The 22749-nt window shown below is 43.2% G+C and overlaps 1 protein-coding gene across 2 annotated transcripts in view; it reads left to right on the top strand.

The window, feature by feature from the left end:
* Positions 1 to 11851: 11851 nt before the first annotated feature.
* Positions 11852 to 22749, top strand: part of tmem121aa (transmembrane protein 121Aa) — a 33046-nt gene continuing 22148 nt past the window's right edge. For both annotated transcript variants that reach the window (XM_010897264.3, XM_020053907.2), the window contains exon 1: positions 11852 to 12075. The gene's annotated coding sequence lies outside the window, so the exon portion shown is untranslated. The remainder of the gene's footprint in view (positions 12076 to 22749) is intronic.

The following is a 22749-nucleotide window of genomic DNA, read 5'->3' as shown; positions in this document are numbered from 1 at the left end:
CTGTCTTTTTGTCTTCTGTTTGTGAAGCAGTATTGTTCTAATTTTTGCCATCTATTGTGATGCAAATGATGCTAACTTCAACGTCATACAGGTGCTCCTGACTCTACTTGTGGACCTCTATAAAATGCATCATGAGGCATACACATAACATCAACATGGTATAACTGCTTTGTGGTAACATTGTAACACTGTTGGAAATACAAGATCTGTATGAACCATTAGGATTGGGAGTGACTTAACATGTTACTATCTCCACGATAATGGATTCTGCCACAAAGGGGTTATTCATGCTTTATTCAGTGCATCGGATTCTTTAAATCAGTTAGATGAAAGCATGACCCATCGTACACAGTCACGTCTTCCATAGCATGTTCTCAATTAGCAGTTTAGACTTTTTCTCTCTCTGTATTTGTCCTCAGGTTAAACAGATTGGCAGGATTCTGCTGTACTGGGCTGAGCTGTGGCATGTTGGCTCATGGTGGTTTGTTTGAAACTAACAACATGAAGTAGCCAGACGAGCTCAACACTTCACTAAACAGCACAGTGTGGCACAACACAACAAGTCTCAATGCATCACAACACAGCCCATCATAACACAACACATCCCAAACAACACAACACATGCCATAATAACACAACACATCCCATCACAATACATTTAATGAAAACAGAACCTGTCACATCATAACACATCACATCAAAACACATCCCATCACAACACATCTACTCAAAACAGAACCTATCACAGCACAACATATCACTACACATCCCATCACAACACAGCACATCACAACACATCCCAACATAACGCAACCCAGCACAACACAAAATCACAACACAAAATCACCCAACATATTTCTTTAATGTGCATAACCCCCTGTCTTCTTTTTTTACAGTCTCACAGAATTTTTACAATTTTTACAGTCTCACCTTGCAAAGCCTCTTCACTAACACAATTATCTTTCTTTTTGTTAGAGAGAGAGTTGGCTGTGTGTGTCCATTCATATCCCTGGGAGGTAACAAGACACAAGGGCAACCTGTCGGAACATTACAGTGAGAATAAAAAGAACATCAAAGACACATAATAATGAGGATAAGAGAACACAGCAATACTACACAACCTTCTATTCATAGAAACACGCACGCACACATACACACATTTCTCTTTAATGAATAAAACATTACATTCCGGACTTCATTAGTTTTGTGCTGTTGTGTGTTGTAGCTTCTAATCTGGAAAGCAACAGCCGAGGTTGAAAGAAGTTTATACAAAGAAAGTTTTAACTTGACTTTAAAAAAACAGATAAGTCCATAAAGACTATATATTTTTATTTAAGCATTAATTATCAGGAGCTTCTTTCACGAGAGGAGCTTGGCAGAAGTCAGCATGGATGAAAACATTAACAACAATTATTGCAGTCAACTTAGTGGTATAAGGTCTTCAAAAAACAGGTGTTTAAAAAAGACAACATTATCGTTCTCATGACTGAATCAAGGAACCCACCCTGAACTGGTGACATATTCCTTGATGTAGAATCCTGTTCACCTCTTGGTGCCATGACCCTTTGAGTAGCTGGTCAGCATGTTGAAAAGCCTGATGAAAGGAAAATTATATTTCAAAAATATGCAAGCCCATTACTAGACAAGGGTTTCTTAGGTTATGCATACAGGCTGGGACAGTATATAATTAGCTGTAATGTCCATCCCCATTCTGTCATGTCTTCCCAGCCCCTTCCTGCCACGTCACATTTACTGCACAGTGCTAGTTAGCTGATATAATGGAGATTGTTAAATGCATACACACACACACACACACACACACTGACAAGCGCACGGAGACATGCAGGGAAGCACTCACTCCATCCCTCACACACACCCAGATCCGGTCCCCTGGAAGCAGGGTTAACTGCAGTAGAACGCGGGGTCATCTGAGAGCGAGGAGATGACTGGAGTGTGTTTATCAGGTTATTACCGTGGGAGGGGAGTGACACACAGATGCTGACCCAGCAGAAGCCATCGGCGACCCCCCTCGGTGGTCTGTCTGAAGAGGACACTCCAGGGAACACATGATTTAACCCTTCACGTATAAATGTCAGAGTGGAGCCCCAGATCCTACCCAGACTTTGTGCGGTTGCTGTCTAGCTTACGATTCTCCAGGGTCCAAGGTATTTGAGTCTGCATGAGAAAGGGCTCACAGTTATTACACTGATGTTCATGACTGTATGAAGGAATAAATATGCCTTTTTTTCCTTTTTGTATAAATTGGCAGTTGGCAAACCATCCCTTACGGGAACAAGTGACACATTAAACAAATATTACAATATAATCCTCTCTCAATGATTCCTCCTGAGTAGGATAAGCCTGCATACAAAAATGTATAATAGGGCACAGCGGTATGGTCACTGCCTTGCAGTTAGCTGCGTCATTGTGGGACCAGAATTTGAATCCTGATATTGGATTCGCTGAGGGGTCGCACGGTGGGCGGTGTAACTGGCCAGAACTGTCCAGGTTTTGGTATGAGTAATCTAATATGGTTGCCTTGCCTTGTTGTGCGCTGGCGACTCATTGGGGAGGTTTGAGGGTCTGTGAGCTGAAGAGAGGTAGAAGTCTGGAGATATATCCAGGACAACCCAAATTACATGTGTTTGGAAAGATACATTTAAACATTGATTGTCCCGAGTTCTTTGGGATTAAGCAGGGCCTTAATCTTTAATTGGCTATTACAACATTGGGGATAAAAACTAAGTAAAAGCAAAACAAAATGTATAATAGCAGTAGTTGCCTGTGGTGGTCTAGGGTGGTCTATGGTAGTCTTGGGTATTCTAGGGTGGTCAACGGTAGTCTATGGTGATCTATGGTAATCTTGGGTATTCTAGGGTGGTCAATAGTGGTCTATTGTGGTCTATGCTGGTCTAGGGTGGACTAGGGTGTTCTAGGGTGTTCTAGGGTGGTACCGTGATTAATGCTATTGCCTCCAGTGTACTGCTTTAGTGTGTGTTGGATTCTGGCCCACTGCTCTTTCAGCAAAAACTTTATTTATCTTTCACTGTCTCTGTCTAATAAAGCATCACAATTAATGTAAGTATATAATAAAAACATAAATCATATTTAATAATATCTCCATTTAGCAAATATATTCATTCAATGTTAGCTTCAATCACATGCACATACATTCTAAGAATGGCCCTGGGAATCAAACCTACCAACCTGGCACCAAATGCACAACATTTAAAAGAATCATAAGACAATATAGATACGATTCTATATAATGTTATCCAAACAGTTAATATTTGATAGCAGTATTGCAGGTATAGAGGATGCTTTCCTTGATGTGAGAGAGATCCCTGAATGGTGTCTGCTTCACTTTAGTAGCATTATGTCAATCCTCTTTCGTCATGCCTCCGGATCTGAGACAGAAATGCCGAAAGAGAGGAGAGATGTTGGGGTGTGTAAGCGTGTATGTTTGTGTGTACGTTAATGTGTCTATGTTTGTGTGTTTACTTGTTCCCTTCCTTTTTGGGACCAAAATTCACCTACCTCGCCAGACATGACATTAAAAATTCCTGACTTTTTGCGAGTATAACTTTTCGAAATTATTTTGTAATTTTGTAGGTCAGGGACAAGGTTTAGGAATAACATTTGGTTACTGAGCATAGGTATAGGTGAAGGTTATGGTTAAATGTTCTGGCAAATAGGTTTTTGAGTGAAAACCAAATGTCCGGAAAAGTCCTGGAAACATGGTGCTAGCGGGTGTGTGTGCATGTAAGCATGTTTGTGTTTATAAATGTAATATTTTATTATGTTTATGTAGTTAACGTGTCGCTCCTGTACATTTAACTGACAGACCCTTTTATACTGGACATAGACTTTGATGTATCAAAGTCTCAGCTATTTTGCACTGTTCCAATATGCATGGACACCTTTAGAATCTGAACCGGAATTTCATTACACAAATATGTGTATTATTTTTTACTTCATCAGTATGCAGTGGGAGACAGCTCTGACTCTACAGTTATGGTTCCTCCAGGTCTGTCACTATCGAACTTCCTGGATGTATCCCAAATTCAACCCTTGTATCCTTTGCATAGTGCACTACTACAAGAGCCATAACCCTATGGGCCCTGGTCAACTTCAATAAACAGGGGAAAAAGTGGCATTATAGAGTCACACCTCTCTCTTTTTCTCTTTTTATTAAGCCATTGAAAGTAAAGAGTTTTTGGAGGTTAGTTCTTCTATTTGACCATTGATTTCTACTGACAATCTAAACAGGTCAGAGCAAACAACTCACCCAAGTCCACTGGGAAACAGCAACGCTGAACATGGAGTTGAATAGGTACTGAGGAGTGAAGTGAGATCATATGGTCGGCTGGATGTTTACTCCCCATTGCCTCCGGTCTCCTCGGGCCTGATCCTCCAGTCTCCTCTGGTCCTATCCTCCGGTCTCCTCGGGCCTGATCCTCCAGTCTCCTCTGGTCCTATCCTCCAGTCTCCTCTGGTCCTATCCTCCAGTCTCCTCTGGTCCTATCCTCCAGTCTCCTCTGGTCCTATCCTCCAGTCTCCTCTGGTCCTATCCTCCAGTCTCCTCTGGTCCTATCCTCCAGTCTCCTCTGGTCCTATCCTCCAGTCTCCTCTGGTCCTATCCTCCAGTCTCCTCTGGTCCTATCCTCCAGTCTCCTCTGGTCCTATCCTCCGGTCTCCTCTGGTCCTATCCTCCGGTCTCCTCAGGCCCGATCCTCTGGTCTCCTCAGGCCCGATCCTCTGGTCTCCTCAGGCCCGACCCTCTGGTCTCCTCAGGCCTGTTCCTCAGGTCTCCTCGGGTCTTATCCTCTGGTTTCCTCAGGCCCTATCCTCTGGTCTCCCCAGGCCCTATCCTCTGGTCTCCTCAGGCCTGTTCCTCTGGTCTCCCCAGGCTCTATCCTCTGGTCTCCTTAGGCCCTATCCTCTTGTCTCCCTGCCTCTCACAAACATCTCCTTTTCTCCCACCCTCCAGAGGACGGAACTGTAAGAAAAGCACTAAGATTTACAACATAGAGAATTCAACCAACGTTTGGTAGCAGATTTTTTTCTTTCAAAAAGACAAACATTATAAAAGCGAAAAGGAAAGTTAGAATTATGACTTACAAACAAACCCTTACTAGAGCGGTAGATGAAATTCTACACATTATTGTAGAACAAAAAAAGAACACTCAGGCACATTAACATTAAATACACATGACTCTCCAGCACATTAACACTCAATACACAAGACTCTTCAACACATTAACACTCAATACACAAGACACTCTCGCACATCAGCACACAACACAGAGATACACTCTGTGCACATTAACACATTATATATACACACACAAAAGTTGATCAGCCATAACATTATGACCATTTGCCTAATATCATGTAGGTCCCGCTTTTGCCGTCAAAACGCCCTGACCTGTGGGGCCTCCATGAATCGGACTTGTTTGTCCAGCACATCGCACAGATGCTCCATTGAATTGAGATCTGGGAAATTTGGAGAGCAAGTCAACACTTTGAACTCATGGTTGTGTTCCTCAAACCATTCCTGAACCATTTTTGCTTTGTGGCAGGGTGCATTATCCTGCTGAAAGAGGCCAATGCCATCAGGGAATATCATTGCCATGAAAGGGTGCACATGCAACAGTGCTCAGGAAGGTGGTACACGTCAAAGTAACATCTACATGAATGGCAAGACCCAAAGTTTCCCAGCAGAACATTGCCCAAAGCATCACACTTCTTCAGCCGGCTTGCCTTCTTCCCATAGTGCATCCTGGTGCCATGTGTTCTCCAGGTCAGCGAAGCACATGCACCCGGGCATCCACTTGATGTAAAAGAAATTGTGATTCATCATACCAGGCCACCTTCTTCCATTGCTCCATAATCCAGTTCTGATGCTCACGTGCCCATTGTAGGCACTTTCAGCAATGGACAGGGGTCAGCATGGGCACCCTGACTGGTCTGCGGCTATGCAGCCCCATATGTAACAAACTGCGAGGCATTGTGTGTGCAGACACCTTTCTGTCAGTACGAGCATTAACTTTATCAGCAATTTGAGCTACAGTAGCTCATCTGTTGGATCTGACCAAACAAGCCAGCCTTCACTCCCCACGTGCATCAGGCAGCCTTGTCTGCCCATGACCATGTCGCCGGTTCACCGCTTTTCCTTCCTTGAACCACTTTCGATAGGTACTGACCATTGCAGACCGGGGACACCCCACAAGGGATGAAGTTTTGGAGATGCTCTGACTCATCACAATTTGGCCCTTGTCAAAGTCACGCAGATCCTTATGCTTGACAATTTTTCTAACACATCAACTTTGAGGACAGAATATTCACTTGCTGCCTAATATATCTCACCCACTGAAATGTTTCATGATTACAAGATTATTATTCATTATTCATTAACTCACACCGAAATCAAAGTAAACCATTGAAATCACAGGCGGTCCAACCTTGCATGAATTTCATCACGGCAACTCATAATAGGACTCAGTAGTGTGTATGGCCCCCACGTGCCTTTATGCACTCCCGACAATGTCTGGGCATGTTCCTTATGAGACGGGGGATGGTGTCCTGGGGGATCTCCTCCCGGACTTGGATCAGGGCATCAGTGAGCTCCTGGACAGTCTGTGTCGTTACTTGGCAGAGTCAGATGCACCAATACATGAAGTCCCAGAAATTCTCATTTGGATTCAGGTCTGGGGAACGTGAGGGTCAGTCAATGGCATCAATGCCTTCATCTTGCAGGAACTACCTACAAACTCTGGCCACATGAGGCGTGGCAATGCCCTACACCAGAACGAACCAGGGGCCCACTGCACCAGCGTAAGGTCTGACGATGGGTCTGTGGATTTCATCCTGGTACCTAACAGCAGTCAGGGTACCATTGGCTAGTGTGTGGAGGTCTGTGCCACCTTCCAAGGATATGCCTCCCCAGACCAACACTGACCCACCACCAAACCGATCATGCTGGATAACGTTCACCACGGCGTCTCCAGATACTTTCAAGTCTGTCAGATGTACTCATTGTGAACCTCCTCACATCTGTGAAGAGAGTGGGGCGCCAATGGCAGACCTGCCAATTCTAGTGTTCTCTTGCAAAAGCCAATTGACCTGCACGGTGCTGGACTACGAGCACAGGTCCCACTAGTGGATGTCGAGTCCTCATGTCACCCTCATGGAGTCAGTTTCTGACCGTTTGGTTAGAAACATGCACACCAGTACCCTGCTGGAGGTCATTTTGTAGGGCTCTGGCAGTGCTCTTCCTGTTTCTCCTCACAAAAAGGAGCAGATACCGGTCCTGCTCCTGGATTGATGCCCTTCTACGGCCCTGTCCAGCTCTTCTTGTGTAAAGGCACATCTCCTGGTATCTCCTTCATGCTCTTGAGACTGTACTGGGAGACACTGAATGGGCTGCAGGACCGCCTCATGCCTCAGTAATGAGGACACTAGCAAATCGCAAAACTAGAGAAGAATCAGCCAGGAAGGAAAAGGAGAGAGCAATTGTCTGTGGCCACCACCTGCAAAACCATTCCCTTTTTGGGGGTTGTCTTGCTGTTGCCTCTCTAGTGCACCTGTTGTCACTTTCATTTGTACAAAAACAGGTTACATTGATTCACAATCGCTTATGCTTCCTAACTGGACAGATTGATGTCCCTGAAGTGTAACAGACTTGGTGTTATACTGTGATGATTACACGTTCCCTAAAATACTTTGAGTCGTGTATATATATTTATACACACATAAACACACACAGTATAGTTTTGGCTGTAGTTCTGGCTTTTAGACAGTTTTGGATATAAGGGGTATAGGAGCCCTACTTCAGTCTTTGATATGGTAAAAAGATTATTTTTTTAGACATACTGCTGCTTCTGTATGTGTGTGTGTGTGTGTGTGTGTTTAGATCTGCTGCACATGAAAAGAGAGCTTGCAGAGAGGTGAGATGATACACAAGGGTATGGGGTCAGAGGGCATCAAATGGTTTGCTCTTCGGGTTTCAACTCTGTCAACAATATCCATTTTCCAGATTGTGTGTACAGACCCACACATACACATTGATAGCATCAGATATCTCTAAGGGGATGGTGAATGGAACATTACGCCTGGTCTCTCTCCTGTTTGTAAGTGCTGTCATTTTATATGGTCCTTACCCAGCTGTGGAACACAAAACCAGTGTCTAATATGTGAAGCATGGGGCTCTTGTTTGTTCATCGGTTTGGTCATTGAGACTACTGCTGTGATTCTGGGTTTGTTATGGACTGATTAAGTCCTCAACAGCAGTAACATGATATTGTCTTGAACATCTGTAACACGATATTTTTGTTAACAGCTGTAAAACCATAATGTCCTTAACAGGTGTAACATGATACAGTCCACAACATCTGTGTAACATGACACTGTCCACAACAGCTGTAACCTGATACTGTCCTTAAGAGCTGTAACACGACACTGTCCACAACAGCTGTAACATGATACTGTCCTTAACAGTTATAAAATGATACTGTCCCCAAAAGCTGTGTTACATGATACTGTTCTTAACAGCTGTAACATGAGACTGTCCTTAACAGCTGTAACATGATACTGTCCACAACAGCTGTGTAACATGATACTGTCCTCAAAAGCTGTGTAACACGATACTGTCCACAACAGCTGTGTAACATGATACTGTCCTCAACAGCTGTGTAACATGATACTGTTCTTAACAGCTGTAACATGATAGTGTCCACAAAAGCTGTAACAAAATACTGTCCTCAACAGCTGTGTAACATGATACTGTCCTCAACAGCTGTGTAACACGATACTGTCCTCAACAGCTGTGTAACATGATAATATCCACAACAGCTGTGTAACATGATACTGTCCTCAACAGCTGTAACATGATACTGTCTTCCACAGCTGTAACATGATAGTGTCCAAAACAGCTGTGTAACATGATACTGTCCACAACAGCTGTAACATGATACTGTCCTCAACAGCTGTGTAACATGATACTGTCCTCAACAGCTGTGTAACGTGATACTGTCCTCAACAGCTGTAACATGATAGTGTCCACAACAGCTGTGTAACATGATACTGTCCTCAACAGCTGTCTCTAAAACCGAGGAGGCTGGAGGATTAACATAATCTTTCCTCCAGCTGGACAGAAACTCATAACTACAAGCTCTGCTGGAATGGTGTCTTCTTGGATGTTATTTATTAATGCACATTTCCTCTGCATATATAACAAATCCACACAAACACACACACACACACAAACACAGGAAGCTAATTAGTCAGGAGAAATAATGGCTCCGGCCATGTTAATTTCGGTCCAGGAAGCATGTAGAGTGTGTGTGTGTGTGTGTGTGTCTGTGTGTGTGTATGTGTGTATGTGTGTGTGTATGTGTGTGTCTGTGTGTGCTGTAGGCAAAACACAATACACCACTGGAGAGAGTGAGAGGAGGGAGTGGGGGGGTGGGGGCAGCAGGGCATGAAAAATGTGACTGATGTGTAATTAAATCTCTGTGTCAGTCCAACCAACCCCGACACTCTCACACACACACACACACACACACACACACACTCACCCTGCCCGACACAGCCGAACACGAGTCAGAGTGGGCACTAATGAAAGGCTCAGGCTATTAGCGTGTCGTACCCAGAGTGTTTAACAAGGGGGCAGAGACATGCCTCTCCATAAACGCTGTATGACATGAATGGCCCAGCTGAGCTTCACACCAGCACCATGAAGCTGAGATCACTGAGATACACAGGCACACACAAACATATATGCATGCACACATACCCACACACACATGCACACAAATAGGTTTGCATGTAGGATTGCACCAGTGTGCACACGCTAGAGTCAACTACACACACGCAAATATGCAGGTGATGATGTAATTCGTTTGAAATGTCTGTGTAAAGGTTTGAAGCTCCCTGGGCGTAGTTCCGTTATTTCTGTGTTACCTGCTTCGGGCATGTGAATAAGCTTTTATATTATAATTGTTTCCAAGAACTCCATGTTTCTTTAACATGCTGTAGAGGACTGGAATTTCTTTGCAGTGGTTCAGTTAGCAGCGATGATCAATGCAGAATATTAAATGATCAAATTCATTTCTCGGCCATGATGTTGCCCATTGGGGCATTTTTTTTATTTGAATTGTTTTAGCTTTACATAATGTAACATAATAAATCTATCTCCACCCATGGGCTTGGATCATATTTTGGCCTGTAGTTGGTCATGAAGACCTCCCTCTTCTATACATTATTATAATTTAGCACCCTAGGACACAGACTGATGTCTACATTAGCCAATTGTCTGGATGTAACCTAATGTAGCAGACTTTCAAAGAAACATCTGAAACTACATCCTTAATATAAGGCTTTCAGTGTCAGGGGAGGATTCTCTTCTACACCATTCAACCAATCCAGTAAATGTGGAGGAGGATCTAATATGGGGTGGGGCCTTCTCACAGGCTCTCCCCTCCATTTAACCCTGAAAATGTTAACTTTCCAGGAGCATGGTAACCTGTCAGAGGCTATGGTGGGTTTTTTGCTAGGGCCCTGTAAATGGGATAGAGGGCTAATGGTTAAGTCTCTGACACTTCAAGGTTATGAATTTGAAAACAAAAGAGAAAACAAATACATTGTTCCTGAAAAGGGAAGAACAGCCACTTGATCTCCTTCCATCTGACAAGTCCCATTGACAACCAGTTCTACCAGTTCACTGAAGGAGACAGAGCAATGCATCCCCTTCCCAAAACAACCTGCTGCACACCTGAACCTGATTTTGATTGTGATTGGTGGTGATCTGTCTGAGAGGGGTCACTTTTAGACATAGCAACATCACATTTTAGTTCTGACCATTCAGATGACTAACTCTAACCTTAAGACAACCTTCAAATTTAACCCTAATCCTAATCCTAGCCTGTGTTAATTTCCCTTCACCCATATGTTTATCTCCCCTGGGCAAATGTCAAATGTGAGACAGTGAGATGTTGGATTGTGTGTTTGTGTTTGTGCGTGTTCTTTGTGTCAGTGTGTGCGTGTGTGTTGATAGAACTCCTTCCCCATACTGTCCCTAGGGACGTGCAGCAAGAGGACTTGCTATGCCATAAATGGATAAATATGTTACATTATTAATGTGTTTCTCAACATAAATCCTGAAAAGTATCCCCGTTGGCTGAGTGAAGAGAATTCATTCCTGCGAAAAAATGCATGAGCCCCCTCTCAGTGCAATATTTAACAGGATATGCAAATGTGCAGTACTACACACATACATACACAAGGCAGTTTCATTGAGAATGTCATGAGTGATAGAAGCATGCTGTCAACCACTAATGTATTTACACTTAGCCACTGTTTGCAGCTGTGTAATTACCTGTGTTTATCCCTTAACTAATAAGTACAAGCATTATTCTAAAAAAGTCATGTTCTAGATTTCTACATTTCAAGTATTAGGAAAATGTACCCAGAACACTAAGTAAACTAGGGGTGCCGTGCCACTGTTCCCAATTTCAGAAGAAGAATATTGGGGGTACAACAACCCACACATATTTCACACATGGGCAAACAAAAGATCAACGGACACACACATACATACAGACACATACGCACACACACGGGGATGTTGTGGGAGACTGTTGCACTACTGTCCACGTTGGGGAGGGAGGAGAGGAATCTGCGGACTGACGGTGTCTCAGCATAAGCACATTGCCAATAAATTATGTTCTCCGCCGAGAGGGTGAGGGGAAGCTAGACCAGAGAGAGAGAAAAAGAGAGGGGGGAGAAAACACCAGGAGAAAAAAAAAAAGACAAGCGTGACGTGAATTGGACCGGAAAAGTCGGCCCGCAGCTAGAGTTTGCCTCACTCCCCGGTATTGACCGCTTCGGGGATGAATTCTGAATTCGCCCGGTTCTCGTAGTTTCAGTAGTGCAAAGTCGTTACCTTAGCACACTTGCAGGAAGCCTGTTTCAGACCGCAGCGTAGCTCACTATGCGACTCTGCGAGGACTACATCACCTTCCAAGCAGCCGTACTGCTCTGACCGGTCAGTACCACGGACAGCGACTAGCAGAGGTAGGACCGATGCTATAATTTAGCCTACCAAAGTCTGATACAAGTGGAACATGTCTTCAAACTGTTTTAATGAGATAAGGTGCAAGTTTAGATTGGCAGAACGTTGGCGGTTTTATTCAGGTATATTCAGTTATGTAAAAAATATGTCTTTAAAGAGAATCTTATTTTAATTAGTGAAATTTCTAAATCTGCATTAGGCTTTTGAGCTAGTTGTAGCCGACATACAGTAGGCTACATGCGCAAGTGATGGCATAATGGTTTGAAACGTAGCGCTGCAGTGTTCGATTCTAACCGCTATTAGGTTAGGTTAAGTTCATAAAGGTATGCGACTGAGGAAAGAAAACGTATTCACAGTTGTGGCACAAAGAAATCACTTTAAGCCGGAAATAAATCAGTTTTTTGTCTAATCGATGCTTGGTATTGTTCTCAAAACAATAAGTTACTGTTGAGTGAGTGCTAAGTTGACACGAGATGGTGTTTATTTCGGACTGCCAATCTCTCGGTGGCAGACAGCGTCTCAACTCCGCAGCTGAAAAATAAGTATCCTCTATTTTCTTTCCCCCACGTTGGGCAAGTCCCGCGAGGGCTTATGCCAGCCAGAGGCGCGCGCTGTGCTACTTGGCATCTGACCACTTCATCCTCATATCGCGCGCAGCCTCGCTCTGCTGCTGGGTGCTGGAATTGTCATTCCATTCCATTCTATTCAGTTTCTTCAACTGGCACTCGTTTTGTTCGTTAATCTATAGCCCTTGTATTGCCTTTACTTCTGTTGGCCAGATAAGAGTTTAGTGGCCCCACAGTTTTCTAAACGGGATGAATGGCCTTTCCATCCGTTTGCACTTACTTCACTGGCCAGGAGCCCATGGTCATCTGTCAGGGCTCTAGGCTCAGGAACATGGTGCAGCAGTGTGTTTCCTTATCCACTCCTATCCTAATCTGCTCTCAGCCTAAGGACCATGCGTATTATGGAGAACACACATGGACACACAGTTCAAGTACAACGCTTTAGCCAGCCTACTCCTCAGATCCATGCTTTCCTGCTATACATTTCTCAACATCTTGGTAGCTGCTGTATTCATCTCTCTCTCACTCTCTGTCTCTCCTTCCCTCTCTCTCGTTCACTGTGTCTGGGAGTCCCACAGTGCATAGCCTACCGATGCTTTCAGGTTTAAGGCTTTACTAAGGCAGCTTAGGCTTTGCTCTTATATGATTATTGTATGCAGTCATTATCAAGAAATTCCTGCAAAATAATTAATCAATGCTAATGAAGCATTATCTCATCCTAGATGAATTTAGACACATGGAATTCTTCTAATATATTACCGGAATTTATATGCTGCTGGATAAGAACAATTTATTTGAAGTCAAATTCTAACTCCTTAGAGATACAAGTGGAATTACATGAATTGCTACAGTAACACACTCGAGTGTCATTTTTTCACCAATTTATCAAACAGTAATCCATGCAATCTTAAAGCAGACTAGCATTTGAACTGGTATTGGGTTTCACAATGATGACATTGGAAGGGAAGGGAAACGTTACTTATTTAAAGACGACAGCTTGTAGTGGCCTTTGATTGTTCCAATAGTCCCAGCTGCTGTCTATGGCCCACATGTGCAGTATAATGCAGTGTGTAGAAAAAGTAGTAGAAGAAGTACAAGAAGTAGAGGAGAAAGTAGAACAAGTAGAAGAAGTAAAAGAAGTAGAATAATTATTTCGGCACGTAATCTTCCTGAGACACGCACTCACACCCGTACAAACACACACACGCTGAGTAATTGGAAGCACAGGGTCAGCCCCTTGGAGTAGTTGTTGGGGTTAAGTGCCATCGGAAACAAAGGGAGGAAATACCCTGATGATTAATTCATATTCAAAGTGATTCATGCTATCCACATTGTGGATAATAATAACCCATAAGGATGGCACATTACCATTGATTAGCCATTAAACAGCTGTCATCTATCCTACAGTATTCTATGTGTGTCAGGGCCGCTGGCTAACAGCCTCCTAAAGGAAGTACAGACAGAGCTGTGGGTTTTGCCTTAGTGGGGTCATTTTACGCTGTCTGGTTGGGACCACGACCTTTCACCTGACTGCCTGCATACCATCTGGGCACTGACATATCAGATCTTTTCTCAGTAGTCGTTTGACTGTATCACTAGTCCTGTATTAAATGTATCAGTGGACAACTGTATGACGGGGTCGCTGAACCTCTGTTACACTCCATCAATGCATACCTTAATCCAAAGGCATACACGCCGACCGCACCTCGTTGCAATTCTTTGGGTCCTCATTGACTCCAGATACACACACACACACACAAACGTACACCCAACCAGTTAATTGCCATGACAATGTCAGTGCAGCATATGTAAAAGCCGTTGTGGGAAGCGGAGCGTTTGACTGCTCCTTCTGGTTGAGATGAGGGGGAAGGGAGGGACGAGAGGGCCTTCGCTCCCCTGAATCCTTCCACCGGCCTCTCAGCCCGTCTGACACAGCCACGTGGCTCTGCTGGCTCCAATCACCGAGACATAGTGGAAACTCCATTACCACAATCACACTGTCACAGTGGGACCCGCCCTAAAAAGGATATTGATGGAGAAATTCAATAGGAAAATATCAATGGCCATGATACCCGCTCTCCCTCTGAGGTGGTGGGTGGGGGGGACCCATGTCACATGTCCTGATTGTACAACCACTGTCATGAAGGTGCAGGACAGTCTCAGTGTCAGTTTTGGCTTGTGCTGCCGGAGTGCTACTAAATCAGCAGGTTTTTAAGAGAGAGCCTCACGGTGTTCTGGGAAGGAGAACACAATCATATGAAAGGTAATGTTTCAAATGTGTCTAATGCTCAGTAAACTGTGGGATTGGCTATCCAGATGGACCTTGTGATAATTATTCTATTTTATCATGCTTGGAGATGGAAGCGCTGGGTTGGTTCAAATCCTGTTTCCTGCCAAGCTGCCAAATTACCACCCGCTGGTGGAGGGCACTAAACTGACAATGGACCTCCCGCGCAGCCCGATAACAACACTGACTACTTTTCTGTTTTACAACATTGGCTGTGTCCCACATGGCATGCTATTTCCTATATAGTGCACTATGGGGGAAACAGCGTGCTATAAAACCATCGACTAGGGTGACAGAATTATCACTGTTTCACTGCATCACTTTCTCATGTTCTCATTGGCCTACTGAACCCACTATAGAAACATTTAAATGATACTCTAGTGGGTGTAACTACATGTACATATTTGTTTCTCACTAATCTTGAAGCAAAGAGTTAATCAGACATTTTTAGAAATCTTTTTCTGTGGAGATGTCGATGATCAGAAAGCATTAGCATGTTGCTGCCATGTTGGAGGAACCACACATGGCTTATCTATCCCCTGAGCATCTGCACTTGGGGGGAAAAAGTGGCTTGGCAAAACAAGTCTGTCTCCACTAAGACTTACAACCAGTGAATTTCTGACTTCAGAAAGACAACTTAACACAATCCAGCACAAGTCAATGAACTGGTGAAAATGTGTTTGGGACTGAGAGAGAAGGACAAAGAGGCAAACAGTTAATGCAGAGTATTTTCTTTGGGTGGGGGAGGGGTTACAGATGTAGTAATCAAAGAATAGTTGTTGAAACTGAAATGCTGGAAAAAGCCTCTCATAGCACTCTTGGGAAATGTTGCTCTTCCATAGCCTTCCAGTGCACCTACAGAGTGCTGAGGGCTGCTCAGTGGCCCTATCGCACAGGTTGAATCCCTTCAAAAATTGGTTCCATGATTACCAAACATAAGAGCTGGTCCTCTGGGCTGCTTGTTCTGAAGGTTCAGTGAAGTACCACAGACCATGCCATACAATTTTTTTTTTAAATGTAAGAACTTACAGATTCTATGGAATGGGTCTCCAATTCTTCTCTTCCCAACCAGGATTTGTGTGGTGTCTGATAGTCAGCAGAGATTAATTCTTTCAGTCTGCTATGTTGAGGATATTTGAACATGTTGCTCGATAAAGAGACCATGTTCCCTACATTGGATAAAGGATACCGGGCTGTTGAGTGAGTTGACAATGTTTTGGGTTGCTCTGAGGAGACCTGTGGCGGAATGCAACAAAAGACTGGAAAGGTTGTGTGATGCGAAAAAACTAAACCTGGTCAAGGTCAATTGGCAACAGGTCAGTAACATGATTGTGTATTAAAAGATCATTCCAGAGGATGGGTCTGTCGGATGTGGGGATGGGGAGGGGTTGACTTTGTGAAAGACTGCATGGAAAAATAGTGCAACAATAATGCAGAATAGCACTTCTCAATGTAAAATTACAAAGAGTTTCTATAATGTACATAATATCATTAAAAGATTCAGAGAATCCGGATATTTAAGTGACAAGGCCAAAACAGTATTGGATGGCTGTGATCTTTGGGCCCTCAGACAGCACTGAATTTAAAACAGACACGATTCTGTAGTGGAAATCACTGCATGGGCTCAGGAACACTTCATTGTCTGTGAGCACGGTACGTTGCTAAATCTACAGAAAACATATATAAACAAGATCCTTGAACCGCTGTCGCCTTCTCTGGGCCTGAGCTGAGGCAAAGTGAAAAACTGTCCTGCCATCTGACAAATCAAAATCAAAATTATTTTTGGGAATTATGGACACTGCATCCTCTTGGCTAAAGAAGAGAGGGACCATCCGGCACACAGTTCAAAACCAGCATCCTTGATGGTATGGGGGTGCATTAGTGCACATGGCATGGGTGTCTTGCACATCTTTGAAGGCATCATTAATGCTGAACAATATACACAGGTTTTAGTGCAACATATGCTGCCATCCAGACATCTTTTTCAGGGAAGGCTTTGCTTATTTCAGCAAGACAATGCACGTATTACAACAGCATGGCTCCATAGTAAAAGAGTCTGGGTGCTAAATTGGCCTGCCAATTTGCTGGCAAACGTGTTGCTGGCATCAAATTCTAAATGGGCATGTATTTTTCCAAAAACAATAACATTTCACAGTTTCAACATTTGATGTGTTGTCTTTGTACTATTTTCAATTAAATATGGGTAAAAATGATTTGTACTTCATTGCATTCTATTTTTATATGTTCCAAGGTTCTCAGTTCCAAGGTGTTACGTTGCTATATTATTGTGCTGGGGGATATGAGGAATGCACATTCTAACTTTTCTCAGTCTCCTCCAATTTAAAATTTTAGGAGGAGATGAGGTGCTTTTTTCTCTGACTGACTGACTGACTTACAGAACCTTGCTAAAAAGTGTAGTCGTTAGGGACGCGGCCCTTCAACTAATAGCTCCCGTGTTCAAATCTCATCACAGTGAAAGCCAATTCTACATTAGGATTTGTTCCATAGAGATACAAAATTCTCCGGCTATTACCTTCAGTACCTACATTATAGTAAGCCTAAAATAAAACTGTTCACGGTTATATTGTGACTATTTCTGGTGGATTTTAGAAGTATGCATCTGTGCATTCTTTTTGGGTCAGGATAGACAAAATTGTTGCTAGCTAAAACCTTTAGTAGCGATGTTATAGTAAGCCTAAAATAAAACTGTTTATATTGCGACTATTTCTGGTGGATTTTTGAAGTACACATCCGTGCATGATTTTTGTAGTAATATAGGCTAGATCAAAACCCCTTGGGCAGTAAAATAGTAAGGGTTTCCACGATTCTCTTGTCTTTTCACTTGACGTAAATTAAGTTATCGTCCACCTATATTGATAGTTATTATATCAAAGTAATTTATAAATGAAAGAAAAAAACAAATGCGTTTCCACCATGTAATAGCTTTGGCTGTGTTTAGTTCAAGCAGTAAGTTAGATATTAGTAAGGCTATTACTGGCTAATAAGCTGTTAAAACGACCAGTGGCAAAAGCCATATATTTCATAGATGCTATTTGTGGTGGAGGTAAACTGAATATGAAACGAAATATTCAAACTTGGCCTGATGTTAATGGATGACAGTGATCTAATGTCGAGATGCTATACCGAGATGGTACAGGCATATGGCTCTGTGGTGTTTAAAGACCCAAGCACTCACATGGGAGACTTGGGTTCTAATCCGGCGAGGGTTGTACCCACATTTCATTCCGGGCCGTCTGAACTAGGCTTTCCTGGTGCCTTTTCTGTGCTTTAGAAAACAGGGATGTTTCTAAGTGACCCCAAAATGTTAAATGGTTGTGTATATTACAGGAAACATTTAAAACAATACATTTCCAAATTAACTGCAGCAAACTGCAAATCACCCCTGAATTTGACACCCCTAAACCCCACTCCTATAAAAAGAAACAAATAAAGTTACTAATCATACCCACCCACCTGCCGATTCATCAGATCTCTATATCTTGCTCTATATATTATAATTAGATGATTGTGTTTATTTCACTGTATATTGTTTTTACTGGTTGATTTGTATACTTTTCTTTCTTTAAAAAGAGGCTTACTTGGTTAAATCACATTAAAATAAAATAAATTAAAGTAGTAGTGATGGGTGGCAGCATATCGTGGATTTTTATGAATGAACCGTTCTTTTCAGATGAAAAGGGCTGGCGGCTCTGGGATAGACCAGCGGTGACCTACACAAGGTCCAAGGAGATTTGACGTGTCTGGATACGCCCCCGGGCCCAGCCAACATGATTATCTGGTCAAAACACTGCCATGATAGCTGACAGGAACACTCTCTGAAAACTCAATCAATACAAGCCTGTGGCTCAAACACGACCAGCGAGAGACACATGCCACGTGCATGCTGGAGAGACACACGCGCACACATACAAACACACTTACGCACACGGTCAACCTCATCATTTAACACAGCCGCATCAGAACTCTGGCCCGTGGCTTCATCAGTTCCCCTGGCAACATCGCCTCCTCCATCAAATTCTTACTGTTCAATAATACTGCAGTTGCATTTGAAAACAGTAATTATTTACCGTCAGTTGGATTGCTTTTTGGATGGCGAATGGATTAGGCTCAAAGAATGGGGGCCTGCTTCTACGCATAGGACCGCTTGGTGTGTACAATGTTTGACCAGCAGTTCTGTTGGCTGGCGTGCAGGAGACACATGCAGTAACCAGACACTGGGAGAGCTCAGACAGGACGGGAAGGCTGTGTACCTGTACGACGCTGGTCGGTCAGGTCAAAGCTTAAGGGACAGTATTTCCTGGAACCGTCAACCCATCACGAACAGAGAGAAAAAGAGAGTTGGGAATACAGAGAGAGAGTAGGAAATATGAGAGAGAGTAGGAAACACACAGAGAGAGAGTAGGAAAAACAGAGAAAGAGTAGGAGATACTGGGAGAGAGAGCAGGAAATACATACAGTGGGGCGAACAAGTATTTGATACACTGCCGATTTTGCAGGTTTTCCTACTTACAAAGCATGTAGAGGTCTGTCATTTTTATCATAGGTACACCTCAACTGTGAGAGACATAATCTAAAACAAAAATCCAGAAAATCACATTGTATGATTTTTAAATAATTAATTTGCTATTTATTGCATGACATAATTATTTGATCACCTACCAACCAGTAAGACTTCTGTCTCTCACAGACCTGTTCTCCACTCATTACCTGTATTAACTTCACCTGTTTGAACTCATTACCTGTATAAATGACACCTGTCCACACAGTCAATCAAACAGACTCCAACCTCTCCGCAATGGCCAAGACCAGAGAGCTGTGTAAGTAGATCTGGGATAAAATTGTAGACCTGCACAAGGCTGGGATGGGCTACAGGATAATAGGCAAGCAGCTTGGTGAGAAGGCAGCACCTGAAGGCAGCAATTATTAGAAAATGGAAGAAGTTCAAGATGACGGTCAGTCTCCCTCGGTCTGGGGCTCCATGCAAGATCTCACCTCGTGGGGCATCACTGATCATGAGGAAGGTGAGGGATCAGCCCAGAACTACACGGCAGGACCTGGTCAATTACCTGAAGAGAGCTGGGACCACAGTCTCAAAGAAAACCATTAGTAACACACTACGCCGTCATGGATTAAAATCCTGCAGCACACGCAAGGTCCCCCTGCTCAAGCCAGCGCATGTCCAGGCCCGTCTGAAGTTTGCCAATGACCATCTGGATGATCCAGAGGAGGAATGGGGGAAAGTCATGTGGTCTGATGAGACAAAAATAGAGCTTTTTGGTCTAAACTCCACTCACCGTGTTTGGAAGAAGAAGGATGAGTACATCCCCAAGAACACCATCCCAACCGTGAAGCATGGAGACGGGAACATCCTTCTTTGGGGATTCTTTTCTGCAAAGGAGACAGGACAACTGCATTGTATTGAGGGGAGGATGGGTGGGGCCATGTATCACGAGATCTTGACCAACAAGTGAGTAAGAGCATTGAAGATGGGTCATGGCTGGGTCTTCCAGCATGACAACGACCCCGAAATACACAGCCAGGGCAACTAAGGAGTGGCTCCATAAGAAGCATCTCAAGGTCCTGGAGTGGCCTAGCCAGTCTCCAGACCTGAACCCAATAGAAAATCTTTGGAGGGAGCTGAAAGTCCGTATTGCCCCAAAACCTGAAGGATCTGGAGAAGGTCTGTATGGAGGAATGGGCCAAAATCCCTGCTGCAGTGTGTGCAAACTTAGTCAAGAACTACAGGAAACGTATGATCTCTGTAATTGCAAACAAAGGTTTCTGTACCAAATATATATAAGTTCTGCTTTTCTGATGTATCAAATACCTATGTCATGCAATAAAATGCACATTAATTACTTAAAAATCATTCAATGGGAGTTTCTGGATTTTTGTTTTAGATTCCTTCACTCACAGTTGAAGAGTACCTATGATAACAATTGCAAACTTCTACATGCTTTGTAAGTGGGAAAACCTGCATAATCGGCAGTGTATCAAATACTTGTTCTCACCACTGTATATATATATATATATATATATATATATATATATATAGAGAGAGAGAGAGAGAGCAGGAAATACAGAAAGAGAGTGAGTAGGAAATACGGAGTATGAGAGTGGGAAATACAGGGACAGAGAGAGTAAGAAATCCAGAGAGAGAGAGAGAGATTGACAGTAGTATGTGGGGGGGTTGGAAGAATGATGGGTAGGGAATTATAAAAAGAAATTATGACAGACAGAGGGAGAGAGAAAGTAAAATAGAGAGGTCGGGGATAGAACATACAGCATTAAAAAAGATGTGTGTATCATAAAACCATATATAGTGCAGTATTATTTCCTGGCTTTGGGATTTCAACTGGCTCATGGATTTTTAACACTAGGATTTTTATATTCCTGTTTCATTACTCTCCCTAGTAAACTACATAAATGGGAATGCTCGATCTATCATAATCTCATTACTGCACCCTTTCAAAGATGCATCAGAAATGCATTGCTGTGTAAAATGGTATTTTTCAATGTTTCAGTTACCCCGAGGTGGAAGAAGGCGGAACCAAGAAATTCACTCTTTCTACCGCTCAAATGCGATACATTTACCAATTATCCAATGTAATGTATCAGGGTGATAGTGTGTGGCTACTGTCGTTTCCAAAGTAGTGAGGATTTGTCTGTGCCATGGTCATTGTTAACGCCACGTCAGGGAGGTTTTAGATTAAGACCCAGTTAGACCTCTCTGTCTCTCTACTTCCCTCCTTTTTTTTTCGCTTTGTTGCAAGGTTCGAACTGACCATGGAGCTGAGTATTACAGCTGGTTAATGAACCAGGAGAGCAGGCTTCATTTATCATAATGAAATCCTCCTTTTTTGCCTTAAGGTTCAGTCTGCATGGGCTCCGCTTGAGATTCCTGACAGCTTACTGAAGAGTCTAGAGAGGAAGGAAATGTATTGGTTTATGTTATTCTGAAGGAAGTTCAACACTAAATGGGATTGATGTGGACTGGATGGAGACAGATTGGGTTGTAATGAAACTCCTCTCCTTCACCAGGTGGATGGACTGACCCTTCGATTCTGTCTTGACCTCTCTCTCTCCCTTTTGTCACTGACCTGATAATCATAATCAATATCCATAGACTTGCTCCCTGTCTTGACCTCACTTTCTCCAACCATTTTCTCTTCCTGCCGGCTGGTCATTCCCTCATTCTCTGACTCTGTCTTTCTGCCGTTCTCTCACTTTACCTCTCTTTTTGTTCAATATAGCCTTCAGTCTCTCCTGTCCTTCTTTATAATCATTTTCCTTTTGTTAATCACATCTCTGATGAACTCAGCAATCTTTCTCTCACATTGCCAATTTTTCTCTATACTTTCAGTGTTTATCTTTCGCACCCCATCTCACACTCTCTCGTTTTCTCTCGGTTTCTCTCTGTTCCTCTTACTTTTTACATCAGTTCCATTCAAACAAGCCATTGGCACGATAAACATGTTTATTTTGCCAAAGCAAGTGAGGAAAAATGTATTCAACAAAAACAAATAGAAAGAATCAAACAAAACATAGACAATAACAATCGGAAGTAACAGTTAACATCCCGCCCACCCAAAGTTTTTAGAGAATAGTGACCTTTAAACTATCATTGGCTATGCTCAGTGTATCTCTGTCTCTTTATCTCTCTCTATCTCTGCCTCTGTCAGTCAGTGTCAGGACTGTCACTGGAGGACGGGAGCTGTCCCCCTGTCTCCCCCAGCCCCCCATCGCTCGCTCTGCTCGCCCCGGGAGGAGACAGGCAGGCGGGCAGGGACAGCGGTGTCACG

This window comes from Esox lucius, chromosome 15 (genome assembly GCF_011004845.1).
Source record: "Esox lucius isolate fEsoLuc1 chromosome 15, fEsoLuc1.pri, whole genome shotgun sequence".
NCBI classification, from domain to species: Eukaryota; Metazoa; Chordata; class Actinopteri; order Esociformes; family Esocidae; genus Esox; species Esox lucius.
Note: the sequence above shows the minus strand (reverse complement) of the source record. Positions and strands in the feature narration are given on the sequence as shown.